The sequence below is a fragment of the Schistocerca nitens genome, chromosome 2, assembly GCF_023898315.1.
Source record: "Schistocerca nitens isolate TAMUIC-IGC-003100 chromosome 2, iqSchNite1.1, whole genome shotgun sequence".
NCBI lineage: Eukaryota > Metazoa > Arthropoda > Insecta > Orthoptera > Acrididae > Schistocerca > Schistocerca nitens.
In genome coordinates, this window is record NC_064615.1 from 880309263 (window position 1) to 880328298 (window position 19036).

The 19036-nt window shown below is 42.7% G+C and overlaps 1 protein-coding gene across 3 annotated transcripts in view; it reads left to right on the forward strand.

Annotated features, from left to right (window-relative positions):
- Positions 1-19036, forward strand: part of LOC126237180 (trithorax group protein osa-like) — a 101358-nt gene that overhangs the window by 67855 nt on the left and 14467 nt on the right. The window lies entirely within an intron of this gene.

Below are 19036 nucleotides of genomic sequence, written 5' to 3' on the forward strand. Positions count from 1 at the left end.
GACAAACAAACAAGAAGCTGTGGATAAATGATATATGATATGTAGACACTTAAAAAGTTATAAAATGTCACTAGATTTCAAATATTTCCTCTTGTGACTGTAATATTAAGTTTAAAAGAGTAGCATACTAATGCACTAGGAGTGACTCATGATCTATGGGTACCTGTACTGGAAGTAACCTGATTATTATCAGCCGTTTTGCTCCTTACCCACAGTGGGGTCATAATGTCTGTACAATTTATTTTTGATGATGTTGGCAACAATTTTATATGCTGAGTTTAGTAAGCTTATTCCTTGGTAGTTATCACAATTTTTCAGGTCTCCTTTTTTGAACATAGGAAGACATTTGAATTAGTCCAGCTGGGGGTATATCATCTTGTGACCTGACATATTTACAAAGCTTAGGAATCTGTCTATAAATGACGTTATTGCAAAATCAAACAGCTCTAGATTGACTGAATTGTCTCCTGTGGCTTTATCAGTAAATGTGTTGTTCCCTTGAAGAGAATACAGCCAGTTTTATTCCCTATTCTTGTCCAGTCTGGCAATGTGCTTCACATTTACTGATGTCATTGTTTACAGAACAAGCTTTGATTAACCTTTCTGTTGTATCCATGAATGAAGGTAGAACAAATAACAAAAGGCATGAGTAATCAACACAGTTTTTTCCTTTGCCAATGAAGAAAGAAAGCAGAACTATACATAACTTAAATGAGTGGCTAGCTCTACCATGGAGACAGTTAATATCAAAGTCTATGGATGACACCAAGTAAAAGGAATTCCGAAATAGTCTAGCTCCAAGCAGAGTCAAAGTCCAGTTGATGGCGATCCAAGTGTTATGGCATTGTGGTAACATCAATAGCAGAATCCAGGATGAGACTGCCTGAGTGTGGTTCCATGTGTGCTTATGGAGCTCTGGCACCATAGGAATATGCCCACCATTGGTGAGTCCAGAGTGGCGGGGCACGGTGTTATTGGAGCAGCACCGGTGTGCAGCTATTTCGTAAGGTGATGCCAGCTGGCTGGGTGTTGCCAAGATTCCACAGAGGCAGCTATGTGCAGGGGCCATGCCTGCACTGTTAGGCTGGGTAATGCTGCACATGAGACGGAAACACCTGACCCATGGGCATTGTGATGTGTGATCTGTACCCATGTGGCGACAGGCGCCATGGTGTAGGCACTGATGATACCACACTTTCCCGCAAACTGCCTCACAGGGATGGTGTACTTTGAGAGGCCATGACGACGATGGAGTGGTCCGGACTGGAGACAGGGCGATGAGGTCAGACTAGGAGCTGGTTGACCTGCATTCCAGCATTTGCTGCACAGATTCCCAGAAAAACTGGTGGCAAAATGCACTTGCTGCCCTTCCTGGTGTGAGCAATCCCCTGCTGATAGAGGCTAATCCACATCCAGGGGCATCTTGGTAGCCGACGGTGAAGAGGACAGTGGCTGAGATGACAAGAGGACCAGTGTTTATGGTGGTGACCGCAGTGGTGGTGATGCCGTAGAGTGCAGTGATGGAGGCAGCAACACCAGGGCCTGTGTTGGTTGAGCCTGCTGTGGTGGAGAGTGCAGCACCCTTGGCCATTGTGACTATGGCGGTGATGAATGTGGCTGTGATGCAGAAACCTTTCTGGTAGCGGTAGGCAGCTGGTATGTTACCCGCAGGGGGAGAAACTGTCTGCTCAAACATTCTCCGGAACAGAAAGGTCTGCTGCTGGATCACGAACAGCACAAGAGCACAGCTGATTCTGGCGTCTGCGATGATGGTGTCCTGATCCATCCTGAATAACAGGGGTTACTCTCCCCACAGATTTGACTATAATCCCAGGTTCCCATGAATAACCACCATTAAAGACCCCAATATACACTTTGGCATTGGCCTGGAATTTTGTGAGAGACAGAAGAGTGCCTGTGGACTGAGGAGGATGAGAAGGTGCAGTGTACTCCTAAGAGATCTGCCATGCAGAAGTTCAGCCAGTGATTTACCTCCCTGAGGTGGCCTACATTACATTGAGAAGAACAGGAGCAGAGCATTTTCCTTGGAGTGGGACTGCCTTAATTTAAAAATCTGTACCTCAAAATTATGCATGACTTGCTCCATGTCACTGTTAGATTGTGGTGAAAAGGGTGTTCATCTGATGTGGGTGATTGCATTGGCATTACAAAAAGACATGTATTCAGCTGAAATCAGTTGCAGGTCATTATCAGATACAATAGTAGTTGGTAATCCTCCTTGGAAGAATATAGTTGCTATAGCTCAAATTGTGCTGACCAACATTTTGGGATGCATAGGAACCACAAAATGAAATTTGAAAAAAGCATCCAGTACGAGAAGCCATCACGAACCCAAAATGGTCCTGTGAAACCAATACGAATTCGTTGCCAGGGGTGTCTGGTTGGGGCCAGTCAGACAATTGCTGATAAGGAGCAGGCAGGTTCTCAGTGCATCACTTGCAATATGTAATCATGTGTCCATACCCAGCCATATGCAGTGCCGTCTGGCCACTTGCTTCATACAGACGATGCCCCAATCTTATTTATGAAGTAAGTCCAACAGTTGCTGCAGCAGAGATACTGGTATCAGCAGTCAGGTCTGTTCATTAGGTGTGTGTAGGAGCCAACTCCATTTTGGACCAAAAAGTCATCCTGTTTGGAAACCCAACGCCTAAGACACTCATTGGGAGGTAAAAACTCTGCATCTGATCCTATAGGTAGATGAGATAAAGTATTCACATTGCTGTGGCATACCAGAGAATTTCATAAATGACCAGGGTAAGCACACAATGTTGGAGTTTTTTTGCTGTCTGGACAGGCACAATTTTGGTTGGGTGGAATAAATTGGTGAGAGGCTTGTGGTCCATTACCAGGAAAAATTCCATCCTTAAAGACATTGATGAAACTGGGAAATGCCTTAGATGATTGCCAAGGCCTTGTTCTCTAGTAGACTACACTTCACGTGAGTTTTGTTAAGCCACATGAACTGATAACTGTTTGCAGTGAGGGAGAGGGTGCAAATCCACAACAGAGTGTGCATTGATGGTGGACTTACAATCTGTGCAAAGATGGAGTTGTCCAATTGATTTTCTGACAATGACGATGGGTGACAGCCATTGACTGCAGAGATGGGCTTGATAACTGATCTTTGTTAAGCAGTTTCAGTGTGAGAGCAGTTGGGTGGTCTGTGGTGCTGATCTTGTGGGACAGAACTGCCCCAGTGCCGTAGGAGGAGGCATCTTCTGAAAGAATCGCAGGTTTCATAGGATCAAAGGAGACAAGACATCTGCTGCACAGCAGGACTTTTTTAATGTCTGGAAAGCCGTTTCTTGCTGACACAGCCAAACAGGGGGAAAATATTTCTGAGAAAATGAAAGGGGGCTGCAATCTGAGCAATGTTAGGGATGAAACGAAAATAATATGAGATCTTGCAGAGGATATCTTCGAGTTCAACAAGATTCTTCAGAGAAACAAGCTTTCAAGTAGCTTCCAAGCATTTGGCAGAAGGGTAAACACTGTGGGAGTCATTGGCATGATTGAGGTATTCTATTTGGGTACAGAAAAATTTGCATTTGGAGTCCTGCGTTGGTGAGGGTTTAGAAGAGGCATTCCGGGTCCCAGAGGTGCTCCTCTGGAGTACTGCCACAGATGACATTGTCCAGATATTTGGAGTACAAGTATCTTCGACATCAGTAGCTCTAAAAACTGTTGGCAGATGACCGGAGCAAAAGTTCTGCCAAAGGGTAGTCACTGGCATTGGAACAGCCTTATGTGAGTGTTGATTACAATGAAGGATTTCATCACATCATCTGACTAGAGTTGCACATAAGTGTCCTTGATATCAGTCTGCAAGATGAGCATGTCCTCTTGTAATTTGTCCATTAACTGTTTGCAGTGAGGGAGAGTGTGCAAATCCACAACAGAGTGTGCATTGATGGTGGACTTACAATCTGTGCAAAGATGGAGTTGTCCAATTGATTTTCTGACAATGACAATGGGTGACAGCCATTGACTGCAGAGATGGGCTTGATAACCCCCAGGTCCTGCATATGTCTCAAGTCTGCCGCAAATTCCTCTCTGATGGCTTGGGGGACATCTTGTGCTTTGATGAATCGTGGTTGGGCAGTATCTTTCAAGGTAATGTGGGCAAAAAAGTTTTTTGCCTCATCCAAAGTGTCCTGAAATAATTGATGGTATTTGTCGTATAGCTTCGTGATGCTCTCGTGATGGACAAGGGAGTTGTTTGTTGCCATATAATCTGAGATTTGGAGGCTGAAGATGTCAAAGGAGTTGAGGCCAAAAATGTTATAACTGTTGTAAGAATGAAGTACTGTGACTGGGGTTGCCTTAATTGTAGATCTGTAGTGCCACTGTAGAAGACATGCAGAGGGTAGCATGCAGTCCCCATTGTACGTGTTGAGAACCTGTGTTGGATTTTCGAGCCGTGGGGAGCCGAACTTTTTGAACATGCACCTATTAATCAACATAATGGATGCCCCAGCATCCAGCTACATTTGGACATTCCGGTTTTGAATACACAGCTGAATAAAAGTTTCTCTGGCTCACAAACAAGCGTAGAAAGATGCTGAGGGGGACTGACAGCCCAGGATGATTCATGCATAGAGGAAATGCTGTAGCAGGTTTGAACAGGAAACAACTCCTCAGAAACCAAATGGTTCAGGAACACCACATCATTTGACATTGACTTGATTGACATCCATGCTTCAGAATTGACTTGATTGACATCCATGCTTCAGAATCGTGGGCAGCCATGTTAACACATGTGCCTCATAATTTCATTGAGCAAATGCCTCGGATGTGCCCAATCTGTTTGCAAAACAGACAATTGTTTCTGTGGAAACAGCAAGTGTCCCTACCCATGAGTGATGTAGCTATGAGGGCAGAATTGCAATTTGTCTGCCAATGCAGAGCAGCTGCAGGCGTGCCATAGATTGTTTACAGGGCCCAGCAGAACTGCTATATGGAGAAGACTGGCAGATGTCAAGAGCTCTCACCACAGGAGGTGACATTGTCAAACAATTGCCTCAGTTATATGAATGACATCCTCAAGTAAGGGGTCTAATAGTTTGAGGATTTGTGTGCAAAGTCGGGAATCAGTAACATGTTCAACAATAGTGCCCAAAGGTCGTGCTACGTAACTCCATGAAACATTGCCAATGGGACTGGGTATATTGTCACTTCATTCACAAGAACTGATACCGCACAGTGGCGACCAATAACTGGGAGTCGAAATACTTATCAATACCTTTGGGAAAGGAACCAAGGCTGAGTAAGGGGGAAAAGCTTAATGCAAATGCACAAAATGTCTATGCCAAACCAAGAAAATAAATATGAACATTGAACATGAACCAAAATATTGTAGGCCACAAAGTTTTGAAACAGCTGGAGGCTGTATTTGACTCACCCCTCTGTGACTGAATCAAACTTGTTAAAGGCAGAGCTGATTGGTGTCTATTGTCTTTGTCATAAACCTGAGTGACGTGTTGTAGCAGAGCTTGATGCAGAAGCTGTTTGTCCTCCAACAGCAATGTCACCTTGTCCATGAGTTGAATGAATTGCATTAACTGAAATTTAAGAAGTTCATGTAACAATAAGGGTTCCTCATGCTCGTGATAATGATGGTATAAAAAAATAAGTGACAAGTTAAGACAAGATCCAAGAAAGAAAAATAACCAAATGGGAACTCCCTCAAAACTTAAACTAAATACCATCCACTCATGAATTGCACAACAGTCTTGCTGGAGGCGATTAGACACAGAACTGGAAAGTGAGGGTGTACTACAATGTCAAGAATTGGAAGCTAACACAAGAACCAGCCTCTTTTGCCACTAATTCATTGTATCCGTGAATGGAGGTACAACAAATAACAGAATTTGTGAGTAACAAATACAGTTTATTCCGCTACCAACAAAGACAGAAAACAGAATTACACACATCTTCAGTGACTTGCTAGTGCTGCCACTGGGATGGCGATTAACAAAGTCTGTGGATGAACTGGAGATCAGAGTACTAAGTAGAAGAAATCCTAAAGTGTTGTAGCTTTGTGGTAACAGCAATGGAGGACTCTAGGATGAGACTTCCCTGACTGTGGTGCTGCGTGTGCTTATGAAGCCCTGGTGTGGTATAAATATGACCACCATTGGTGATCCATGGTGGCGTGATACGACATGTTTGGAGCAGCACCGGCAGGAGATATTTCATGAGGGCACACTTCCCAGGTGTTGCTATGATACTGCTGAAACAGCTATTTGCAGAGCCTCTGCCCGCATTGTCTGGCTGGGTGGCACTGCTCATGAGTCGGAAACTACCAGCTGTGGGCTGTGGGACCTGTAACCTGCGGCTGTGTGGCAGCAGGCGTCATGGCGTAGACATCGATAATACCACACTTTCATTTCTATCTTAGTGTGAACTAAATCACAAACAAATCTCATATCTAGAAATGTTTAGTCAAGAGTCACCTCTCAGCTCAACATTTAACAATTAATGTAAAGTGATTATGATCAAAGTTTATAATTTAAGGAATAAAGATGCCTTTTTCCTTTTTCATCTCTATACAGTGCGCATGCGGCCACATACACAGATATATACATCTGTACAGCTACATACTACATATTATTGCCTGAATATATTGTGCTGGCACTCCAGCTTAACTGGAGTTACAGATTGTGTTGAGCAGAGTGGACAAGGCGGGAATGTTGGCGTGGGGCAGGAAAAGGGGTGAGAGTGGAGAGTCATTGGGAAGGGTGACTGAGGGCTGAGACGGTGAGGTGCCAGGTGAATGTGATAGGAATGGACACTGGTGAGATAATTCTGGCCACAGGTAGGAGGAGCCGTGCACAGTTAGGTGGAGAGGAATGGAACAGAGGAAAAAGAGACCAACTGCCGTCTGCCAAAATACTTTTGTCAACCTATCCATCAAAAAAACTCTGTACTACAGAAGTTTCAGTCATATCCAATGGCCTTATCTTTTAGCCTCACACGAAAAATCAGCCAAGTTGGATTCATCAAAGACCTACCCTCCTCCATTCAGTGGAAGCACTCTTTTGCCACCAACTCTTCCAGCCAAAGCCAATCAGAGCCACCAGATCTAACTGTGACCCTCATCCTCCCCCACCCTAGCATTCCATCATTACCTTCCATGAATTCCTTACCTCCAACTTTGCCTCACTCTCTTTCTCCCAGGTCCCTTACCATGACAAATAGTGATCCCATCTCAGAAGTTTACCATATACTCAAAGCCCTATAAAATCTTTATGCCTATCCCAGAATTCCTCTACTGAATCCATTTCCCCCCTCCTTATCTCAGTGACCCCCTCGCACACCCACCTCCTGCATGCTTTCCAAAATCCATTAAAGGCAACAGTTGTAGACATCCAATTTGTAGCTGCTTACTATGCTCCCATTGAAAGACTCTTCGCTCTTATTGACAAATGTCTCCAATGAACTGCCTGGAGCATAGTCGTCCACATGAAACACATGAACCACTTCCTTTACTGGCTCTCGACTGTCACTACCCTGTTAGTATCTGGATTCCCACTCGTCACTGTCAATGCTACCTCACTGTACACCAACATCCGTCATGCCTATGGCCTTGCCACCACCGAATACTGCCTCGCCCAATGTCCTTCCAATTCCAAAGCCACATCACCTCATTTGTTATGCATCAAACTACATCCTCACATGTAATTACTTGCCATTTGTGGGGAGGAAGTACAAACAGATCTGCAGCATGGTCATAAGCACCTGCATGACACCCTCCTATGCCATCTTGTTTACATGTCATATAGAGGAAACCTTCCAAGCCAAACATAATGCCAAACTGCTTGTCTGATTAACTGATACCTTCATCATACGGACCGACAGCCAAAATGCACTATCCTCATTCTTCCATGACACCAACACTTCTCTCCCATCCATTTCATGTGGTCCTAGTAAGCCCAGTGTGGCACTGTCCTGAACATTTGTTGACCCCAACCTCTTTGATTGCTTCATTCAAATCTATCTCCAAGTCAAGCTCATTAACCCCTACCAGTACTTGCATTTTGACAGATGTCATTGCTTTCACATCACAAAATCACTCCCATATAATCTGGCCAGCACTGGACAGTATATCCACAGTGAGAAAAAATCTCTTGCCCAGTGTTCTGAAGGCCAAGTAAGGCTGTCACAATCAGTCAATTTCTCCCATCTGCGGACACATTTAACACACACACACACACACACACACACACACACACACACACACACACTAATTACACAGTACCATCCTGGACTGGGGCAGCTCAACCATATCCTTTTCCAGGGCTTTGGCTATTTATCTCTGTACCTGGAAATGAGAAACATCCAACCCACCACTTCCAAAGTAGTCAGCTATACCAGTTAAACAGTTTTATTTTCAACCCAAGAAATAAATTCACAGATTTGGGATGAACACAATAACAAAATTCTGAAGAACAAAAGTAAAAGCTTTCTTGATTGAATGAATGCTCAAATAATCTGAGTTCCACAAAGTAATAGTCACAGGTTGAATCTCTTTAAAAGTCTGTGGGATAAAATTTGTAATACTGGCACCAATTCTGGTGCTTTCCTATTGTAGGAGTCCCCTCCACTCTGCAGCATCCCATACGGCCATCCCACTTCACAGTGACATCAAAGAGTAGTTGATCATGGTAGAATGTTGTCCAGGAGAAGTCTCTCCAATGCAGCTGGCTACATTGGAACTGCTCAATGCCAGTGGGGCATGGGCCTTAAATAGTCATCTTGTGGAGTAACACTTCTGTTTGATTGACTCTCACTTAGTTTCAGCAGAAGTAGGAAATAGTTTGGCATGTGTGCACTGATCAGGGCTGTGTTGTGCCTTTGATCTGCTCCTGGCCTGGCTACTGGTGTTACCACAGCAGGAGCGATCTGAATTGAGTAATGCATACATAGGCAAAGTCAATTACTCTACTATCAGTGGTTCCTAACAAGGGCTTCAGAGTGTAGCTAGAACTGCCAGGCTACTCTTGGGATGCATTATTTGCCAACGATTTTGTGTCAGTGGACCAGTCCATGTGACATGACTGCAGCAGCACCCTATGTGGTATGAAGCCTCAGTACCTCTGACCTTTTCTCCACATCATCACTCAGGTTAGGCAGGAAATTTAAATCTACTCCTCTCTTAATCAGCATATAGGGACTATGCCGCCTTCGTTGAGGAAGAGCTGGAATCCCCACCACAGGCTCCCACCATATATCCGCATCATGAAAGGCCGGAACAGATGTTGGCATTGTCTATAGATTTGTCCCGATCGATGGTTTCCGGGGCTTTTATTGGTCCTGTCTGTAGGAGAGTGGCTGCCAGCCATAGTTCAGGTCAAGACAAGAGTTTGGCCTCCATGGGAACCTCACTCTGAGAATGTGGGACCTCCACTGCCAGGGGGGGGGGGGGGGCAAATTTTTTATTTTGGTGGGAGCCAGAAGTGGCTTAGGGGGTGAAAGTGGTTCCACCTCAATCACTGGTCATTGTTGACTCTCATTTGGCACCAAAAATAAGGATAGATATTGTAGCAGTGGCAAGCAGGCTGTTGGGCAGAACTGTCCTAAGTGTGGTTGTGTAACTCATGCTCAGTCAGTTACTGAGGGGAAGCGGGGGAGGTGCACTTAACTTGTTGCCTTCAGAGTGGATTGCAATGCCTTACTGTGTGCTCCTGGTGGCTGCAACCTGAAGCATTTGCAGTTCTCTATTGCTGCCACCACCACCAGCTTGGGTCCACCTGGGGTTCTGGCAGCTAAAAGTGCAATCCCATATGTGGTAGCCTCATGAATGATGGTAAGATTGTGTGGGTAGGCAGTGCAGTGTGCGACTCTGTAAAATTTTGGCTGGACTACATTTGTTTATGGGGACGGACTAGTAGGTTGTGAGGAAGCTGGTGAGTGCTTCCCTGGATTCAGCTGCTATCATCCTCTTTTGAAAGGCCTGACCAAGAGTAGGTGATCAATACCACCAATTTACAAAAGTCTCAAAACACAGGTGCCATGAATTGAAGGCTATGGTCAGAAATCAGGGTGTAAGACTCTCCATTGCAAATGTGATGGAGAGCACACTGATAGTTACCAGTGACACCATTGATTGGAATGGTCTTGTGAAATCAATATGCACCCATTGCCAGGGGTGGTCAGGTTGTGGCTAAGGGCTGAATACTGTGCCACTGCTGATTGATTGTGGGTACAGTGCTTACGGATCCAGATCGTATGTCCTATGGTGGAAGCAACACCAGGTCAGTACACATGATGCTGCACTATTCTGCACATTCTCTAATGTGGGGTGTGAAAAGTGTCAGTATGCAGGGTCAGAGCTAGGGTAGAATGACCACCTGGCATGGAGATTCATCTGTGGCTAACTATAAGACATTATCGGTTGCACCATGCGGGATCAGCACCTTTAGAAAGGTATTCCAGTCTACAGCACTGTACAACAGACAACACCGTGCAAAGCAGCAGATTACAGTCTGTTTCTGCTGCTACTTCTTGTGCCATAATTGGGAATTCATTGAGATGAGTCACTGCTATGGCAAAACACAGCACTTAGTGCCTGTCAAACTCAGCATCTCGGCTGCATGGCATGTGGGAAAATGAGTCTGCTTTTGAGTGCTGCATGGTGAGCCTGTAATGGATCTCATAGTTAATAGTTAGGAAGAAACAATGCCCACTGTTGAAGCCACTCCGCCATCTTATCAGGAAGTTTCAAGTGGAGACCAAATAGTGAAATGAAGGACTTATGCTCGGTGAAGTTTAGTAACACATAAATGTGAAGCTTCTTGGTACCATGTACGGTAGTCAATACCTCATTCTCAATTTGCAAACAATTTTGCTGGGCTACATTTTATGTCTGACATGCAAACACAAAGGACTATTTATGCCATCAGCATAATTATGGGACAGCACTGCACAAGTGCTGCATCAGTGGCTAGCATTAAGCATTCGCCTTGATGGAATATTGCTAAACAAGAGACTGATCTAAAGCAGTCTTCAAATCATAGGAAAGCTTTGTGGCATACCTCTGACCATATGAAATCAACTCCTTTTTTATGCAGTTCATTAAGTGAATACGAAATTTGGGCTGGGCTGGGAATCAATATCGCATAATAATTAACTTTGCCTATGAACGACTGTAGTTCTTAGGAGGTAAGTTACAGATGGTGCTCACATGATTGTGTGTGGCCATATGTCATTGTACTTTACACTTGACTCAAAGAAACTATATTTGTTGAGACAACATTGCAGACCACTCAGACATCAATTGTAGATTTTGTAGGTGCTGCTCCATGTGACCATGATAATTAGCCAGTCATCCAAATACTTAACACTGTTAGGGGTGCCTGGGATGAATTCCTCAAGGTACCCCTGAAATATTGTGGGAGTGCTTATGACACCAAATGTCAGTCTGCTGTAACGATACATGGTGAATGGTGTTGTATTACTTACTAAAAACTGTTATGTCTGATGGTCTACAGGTGATTGAAATTAGGAGTCAGCAAGATGTATCTTGGAAAAATAATGACCTCCAGCCAATTTGCCAACAAATCCTCTCACCTAGAAATTGGATATAGATTAGCTTGAGCATTAACATTCACCTCAGATTCGAAGTGACCAATTTGAATTCTTAACTACGACTGTGGGGGTATGTCATTGGTATGTTACACTTGACTAGATGATGCTGGGAATATGACTTCCATCCTTTTCAGCCTATCTAGTTCTGCCTTAACTTGATTGCACATGGTGGAAGACACTGGACGTGCTCTACAATACTTAGTGTTGATTGGTCAAAGGATAGGTACTCTTGGAACCCTGTTGCACAACCTGATGCAGGTTCAAACAGTCCCTTATTTTGTACACACAATGTATCAAGTTCTTTCAGTGGAATCATGGTTGGAAGCACATTTATTTGGTATTGAATTTGGGAACCGAAAAGTGCAAAAGTGTCTAAGCTCAAAAATATTGCCGGCCGAAGTGGCCGTGCGGTTAAAGGCGCTGCAGTCTGGAACCGCAAGACCGCTACGGTCGCAGGTTCGAATCCTGCCTCGGGCATGGATGTTTGTGATGTCCTTAGGTTAGTTAGGTTTAACTAGTTCTAAGTTCTAGGGGACTAATGACCTCAGCAGTTGAGTCCCATAGTGCTCAGAGCCATTTGAACCATTTTTTTTTTTTTTCAAAAATATTGGTTTACAACCAGCAAGGTTAGTTGCCAAGCAGCATTCATATACTTAGCTTGGTTCATGATCTGACCATGCAACAGTATCAACTATCCATTACATGTCACCATTCTGCACTGAGGAAACTGTGGGGAGCCAATGCACCAGCAGGTACCCACATTAACCAGAAGTGGCTGCAACTGTGTCAAACTGGTTCTGCCTCTGCTTGATTAATGTCCAGCTGCACCATGAGTTTGTGTGTCCCATCTTCTGCTGCTTGTGTTGGTATTAGCAGGATAGTGTGCAGTGCGCTGGCAGCCATTGTTGTCATGCATCGGCCAAGGCAGGCACATGCTAGATGCTCCAGTTTGTGGTATACAGAACAGATGACATCACTTAATGGGCAGCTACATTGTTGATGCCTTGGGCCATGGTCTCAGCATGATTTGGCTGCATTAACTTCTCTGGGACTCATTGATAATGACACTTGAGACATGCCGACAATGGGCAGAGTGCTTCTGTTCATGCGCATCTACCAGCAGTGAGGGTGGCGGAGCACTAAGAACTGCTCTAACTACTACATCCCATCTCACCAAACTATTGGCCTATCAGTTTCTTTGTGACTCAGACAATAAGTTTGTCATCAGTTGAAGGTGAACACAGTGGCAACTAGCACTATTAAGAAAGTCAACACTAGAAGTATCGTGAAAAACAGATTGCACTAATTCTGTTGCTACGTTAGCTTTGGCAATTTTTAGTATACCACTCAGGGTTGGATCTGGTGACTTTAAAGCCTTCATGGTAACTTCTGTGTCAGGAGCTAGAAGTATAATATCATCATGGATTAATGATTCCACATATGATGTACCACGCTGTTTACAGGACAAATTACACTTGTATGGTAAGCCTTCAAGTCAGCAGCCCCTGCTACATACATTTGCTTACATTGCTTAACACATTGATTACATTTGACCCAAGTTGTAACTGTGCAGGTTTAGTGACCGCAATAGTCAGTCAGCAAACCACAATCTTCAGAAAATCTCAAACTAGTGGAGTCTGAGAGTAGGTGTAGTTTTCGCACTACTTCATGCTGTTTATTACTGGAAGACAGTAAGGGTGCAATGTGATATTCAGAGTTACTTATATCACTTGCTTTGCAGTGAAAAACAAAACAATGTAAATAGGCCTCCAAACTGCCATTTGCCTTGTCACAACAAGGAAATGAGAACTTATTGGTTTTGCAATAGTTGTAACAGCAATTTCTGTTGTTGCTGTTGTTGCCACTGGCCTTCCCATTCCTTTTCTTGCTGTTGCAACTGCAACTGCTGCTGCCAGAACTTTAGAAACTCACTTGAAAATTGCAAAAATTTCTGGAACAAGTGATAATAAATTGCCAGTTGCAGAAAAAACTTGGAAGAAAATATGTAATATATTGTTCAGGATATATGCCTCACAGTGAACAGTTACTTAGTGAGAAAGTCCTTGTCACCACATTTATATCCTCCTCAGATTAGGTAGAACATAGTTTATGATAACTCATACTGGCAGTGATGTGGACACCAAGAATAAACAGGTGGTTTCTGCGGGTGGAGTTCACAAAGCGAACAGCCAGCCAGAAGCAAAGTTCAGAATGTGACATAAGGGTATGTACAGAGAAAAAGCAGGCTACCTGCACAGGGGGAATAGCGCAAAGCAGCTTGACCCAGTGTGGGAAATATCTCCTTGTTATCCAATGAGCTAACGGGCCCATGACTGCTGGCTAGCTGGCGGCCAGCCGGAATGAACGAGACATCCTTCACCCGCTTTTGGCATGCGGGTTGGCAACTCTCGGCACTGACAGAATCAAGGTGCATGCCCTACAGTCTTCCTCGAATGATTTTACAGAAACTGATCGGTAAAAAAAAAAAAAAATAAATAAATAAATAAATAATTATTTTCATGTTACCTATAGCTTTGTATAGCAGCTTCATGGTGAAGTGCCCAAACTTTCGATAATGGTAATACTTAGATGATATTCACATCTAAGTACGATGCTGGGCGGAATTCAAATAAGTTTGCAATGAAAAATATGGGTGGGTATGATTTTTCATTTGGTGCATATTACACCACGTATTGCTGCAAATGAAGTTTAGCTTAGATACTGAAATTTTTTTTTAGACTTGGGATGAGGTCTCTGTCTGTCTCCAATCTCGACCACATGCACATGGGAATGAAATAGTCAAAACATACCTCATATCTCCTAAACTGTTTGAGATATCGACGCGATATTTTGGCAAGTGGTAGCATGTGAAGAGGAGAGTGTTTTACTATATGATTAACATAGGGAACTTTCTTACCTACGGTGATCTAACTGAAGCTAGGGTTTATTTTTTCCAATCCAGAACTGTAATTTTTTAAGAGTATTAGACAACTATTCAAAAGAGAATTTGCTAGTATGAAACTAAATGTGAAATTTCTTACCTTGTTTTACACCAAACCAACACAATGAAGTTTTCCGTGCTTTTGGCCAAACTAGTCATGTACTGCATTTTAATAAGACTCTGTTTATTGTCAGATAAGTTTGTGCAATTTATACCGTATTATAACAAAAAAAAGCCATTCCTCATAATTTATGTTGTTTCTTCATATAAAAAATAGTTAACAATTCAGACAAAAATAATTAGCCAATTCTGTTGCAGTTTTGGCCAAGTCCTGTACCCCATCATATTTTTAATAGCGAATGACTGGAATTGAAACTTATCAAAGGGGATAGATTTTCTTAATGAGTAGTATCAAGTGGTTCATAAAGTAATGACTGTCATGTTCTTGTAATAGTGTTATCCACAGAGACACAGGCACTTGATTTGTTATTTCATATAGAACAATACTACATTTTTGCTGCAAAGTAGAAATGACCCAATAAAAACTCTTTCGTAACTCTGAAGCTGTGAACACCGTCTTGCAGAACTGTTCGTCAAAATCAGTATCACTGATGAATTAAAAGATATTTGTAGTAAGAAGGTTCCCTCCCTCACTCTGTGCGGGGATAGGAATGGAAATATGGTACACTATTTGCTGTACCTTTTCATGTGTCAAATCTATCTGAGATGTAGAAAGAAAATCCTTTGGTAAGTTTCAGCCCCAGCTGTTCATTATTAAAGAGACACTGTGTTACAGGCTTTCCCTGAAATTGTAACAGAACTGGCAATTTATTTTCACCACTAATTATGCTTTTCAGAAAGAGAGAAAGTTAACAAGTCAGGCCAAATAAATTATTCCTTTTGTTGCAACTTCAGAGTAACCTTGTAACCCAGTGCCTTTTCAACAGGGAACAGGAGGTACTGAAACTTAGTAAATGATTTTTCTTCTGCATCTTAAACCTTCTGAAACAGTGGTTTATTAAGTGAGGAACCGATGACAAATCAGGTTGATAACTTACAAGAAGTACATCCTTGATACGAAAATAAATGTGCAGTTTCTTTACTTATGTTGTTGCATAAACCCACAGCAAATCTCATTTCACTGTTGATGGTCCTTAAAAATTACATTGTTCCCTTACTTCATGAACCACTTGAAACTACTCCTTAAGGTTAGAATAGATCATAAGTATATACAAACTATCTTTAACAGATTAAAAGATAATTATGGTGGAAAAGTTCACCAATTAACTCTGAATGGGGATAGCAACAGATATACTGTACACTGTTTGCTGCAAATTATTTTCATGTTTCTCAGATAAAAAATTGGGAGAAAATCATTTTGTAAGCTTCCATTCCAGTTGTACATTATTACAATCCACCAGGCACTTAAATGTGATTTGTGGAGGATCCATGTAGATGTAGAACATATGATGGATTTCAGGATTCCACTAAAATTGCAACAGAATTGGCAATTTATTTGTGTCTGAATTGTTAACTATTTCTCATTGAAGAAACATCATCAATAATGAGGAACAGCTACATTTCTCTTCTTGACAGATTTAATTTTGCTTTTCTTTTTGGTAATAATATGGTAAAAGTTGCACTAACTTACCTTGCAATACCTATTGCAACAAAATCGTGAAACACGGCATCTTATGAAAATGTGATAGGCGACTAGGTTGGTCGATAGCTTATGGAAAACCTCATTGTCTTGGTTTGCTGTAAAAGAAATTTCGATTTAGGTTCATACTAGCAAATTCTCTCTTCAATAGTTTTTCAAGAATCTTTAAAAATTACGCTATTGAATTGAAAAAATAAAATAAAAACCATAGTTTCTCCTATATCACTGTAGATAAGAAAGTTCCCTGTGTTAACCATATAGCAAAATACTCTCCTCTTTGCATGCTATCACTTGCCAAAATCTCGTGTCGGTATCTCGAACAGTTGCGAGAGATGTGTTATGAATATTTCATTCTCGTGCGAGTACGGTTGGAAGTGATCGTGCTACATAAATTTCATTTTCTTGACACTGGAGGCAGGTGCAGCCCTCCTCTCAAATCTAAAGAAAGAGTCAGTAGCTTAGCTAAATTTCATTGGCAGCAAGATATGGTGTAATATGCACCAAACACAAAATCGTAGTGCCCCATACTTTTCTTTGCAAACTTTTTTGAATTCCTCACAGTGTTGTACTTAGGAGCGAATATCATGTTAAGTATTACCGTTATTGAAAGTGTGGGTCCTCCACCATGAAGCTGACATATAAAGCTATAAGTAACATGAAATTTTATTTTATTTTATCAGTTAGTTTATGTGAAATGTGTGAGAAAGACTACAGAGCTAATGGAGTGCGCATAACATTCTACCCATAAGGGCACTGCTACACCTTGACTAGCAGGCAAACCAGCGTTCTTTGTGTGCATCAGCAGGCGCGTATAACTGTGCTGGCCAGTGCGGCGAGTCGGCACATAGACTACTGGCTTTCTTTTTGTTCTCACACTAAGCATGCACAAACAGTCTGGGAACAGTCAAAATCGGAAAATGCAAATACAGGCAAGATCAATTGCTTTACTATCAGTGGCACAAACGAAAGCATCTGAGTATATGGAGAACTGCTGGACAAAGTTTGAGGCAGCAGTATTTACGGACACTGTTGCATCAGTGGACATTGCCACATTGGTGATGGCAACCCCTGTGGGAGCAAACTGCGAGCATGAATTCCAGGTATCTCTAACCTTTTATCCATGTCAATACTTGAGCTGGGTGGAGAATCCAAGTCACTGTTGGATACTGAAACACCCAACCAGCACATTGTATTCCAGTCCATCATAGGCTTCTCCTATCCTATCGTGCCCTATTAGAGGCTGGGTCACCTGTAAAAGAGCAGGCACATCATATACCAGTTGTGTTGCAATTTCTGCACAGCATTTTTTGTGGGCACGATCGATCGCCAATGAACTGTCCACCAGAATGAATGGACCAAGAGCAGAGCTGACCACCCTGTAATAGAACACGCTGTCGATCACAACATATTCAATTACGCTCACTGCTTCACATCGCATGCCATCTGAATCCTTCCTCTCAACACCAGGTTCTTAGAACTACATAGATGGGAGTTGACCTTTGGGCTCAATCTCTGTTAGCCCCTGCCTCTGCCCCACATTGACCTACATCTCCTCCACTGTCCCAAGACCTTAACTTAACTCATCCTGCGTACGCACCCTCTTCTCGTTACTTTCTCCTTCCCCTGTTCAATCACCCGCTTCTAACCCACTCCTCCATGCCATTGTGCACTGTGTACAACTGCACTTGTCAGTGGCCAGAATTAACTCACCATAGCCCCATTGCCATATTCCTATCCCTTGCACCTGCTGATTCACCCTCTCAGCAATCTGCCACCTTTCCAGAAACCTCCCTCCCACTCCCTGTCTCCTACTTTTCCCCCAGTCTCACCACCTGATACAACACCACACCTAGCCAAGCTGAAGTGCTGGCACAGTATAGTTAGCTAGGGTAGTGTGGTGATACAGGTAGGTGTATGTGCGTGGCGGGGGGAATGTGCTGTAGTAGAGGATTTAGCTTAAAGCTAGCAAAGTTTCCTGTCTTATTTATGTGCGTTTTAATGTCTCAGTGCCTCTACTTACTATTTGATGAGTTGTTACCGTACTTCTTAAATTACTCTCATTTCACCAGGACTTTCAATTATGATATTAATAACTGAAGTTTAATGTTTTATTCAATGTTTTAAGTTGAGTAAGTAACTATTTGTATTAAAGTACAAACTACAATATAACTCGTAACTTTATCTAAATGGATTAAATAAGTTGGCAGGCATATTGTGTGTTATATATTTAAAACATAGTAGTACTCACGAACTACAACTCAACATTTGTTGAGCATGAGGGTTGTGGCAGAGGGCACAGGGCATGCTGCAGGGGGGACAGAAACTCCGCATCCATGTCCTGTAAGTACACAGTGCAGCCAACACAAACGTGTGGTTTTTCCAAGAAATCAGCAATGTGCATGACATAGGTGATAATCAGTTAAGTACTACTAAATAATGCAGTTAAGTAGTACCACAAGACACAGACAGTGGCATCACAGCTCAGCGACAAAACATTCAATGCAGTCAACACTAATGTGCATTTCGTGCAGCTGTTCCAACATCGTGTGATCGGCCTCATCTTAGTGCAGCTGTTAGGTGCTTTAACATGAGGCCTGGGGAGGGCACTGATGGCAGAGGTCATGGGTCACATTTCAGTGGTGTAGTTGATGAGCCTATCAGTAGATTGGGTTTCACTAGGCATGGCCTGCACCTCAATAGGTATGGGAAGGGGAGGCTGGAAAAGCTTATAGGTGACAATGTAGTGGGTGGTGGTGGGATCATTCATGGAAAAATTTCTGTAGAAGTTGGTGTTAGAGCTGGACCTTTCTTAGATTGAAGTC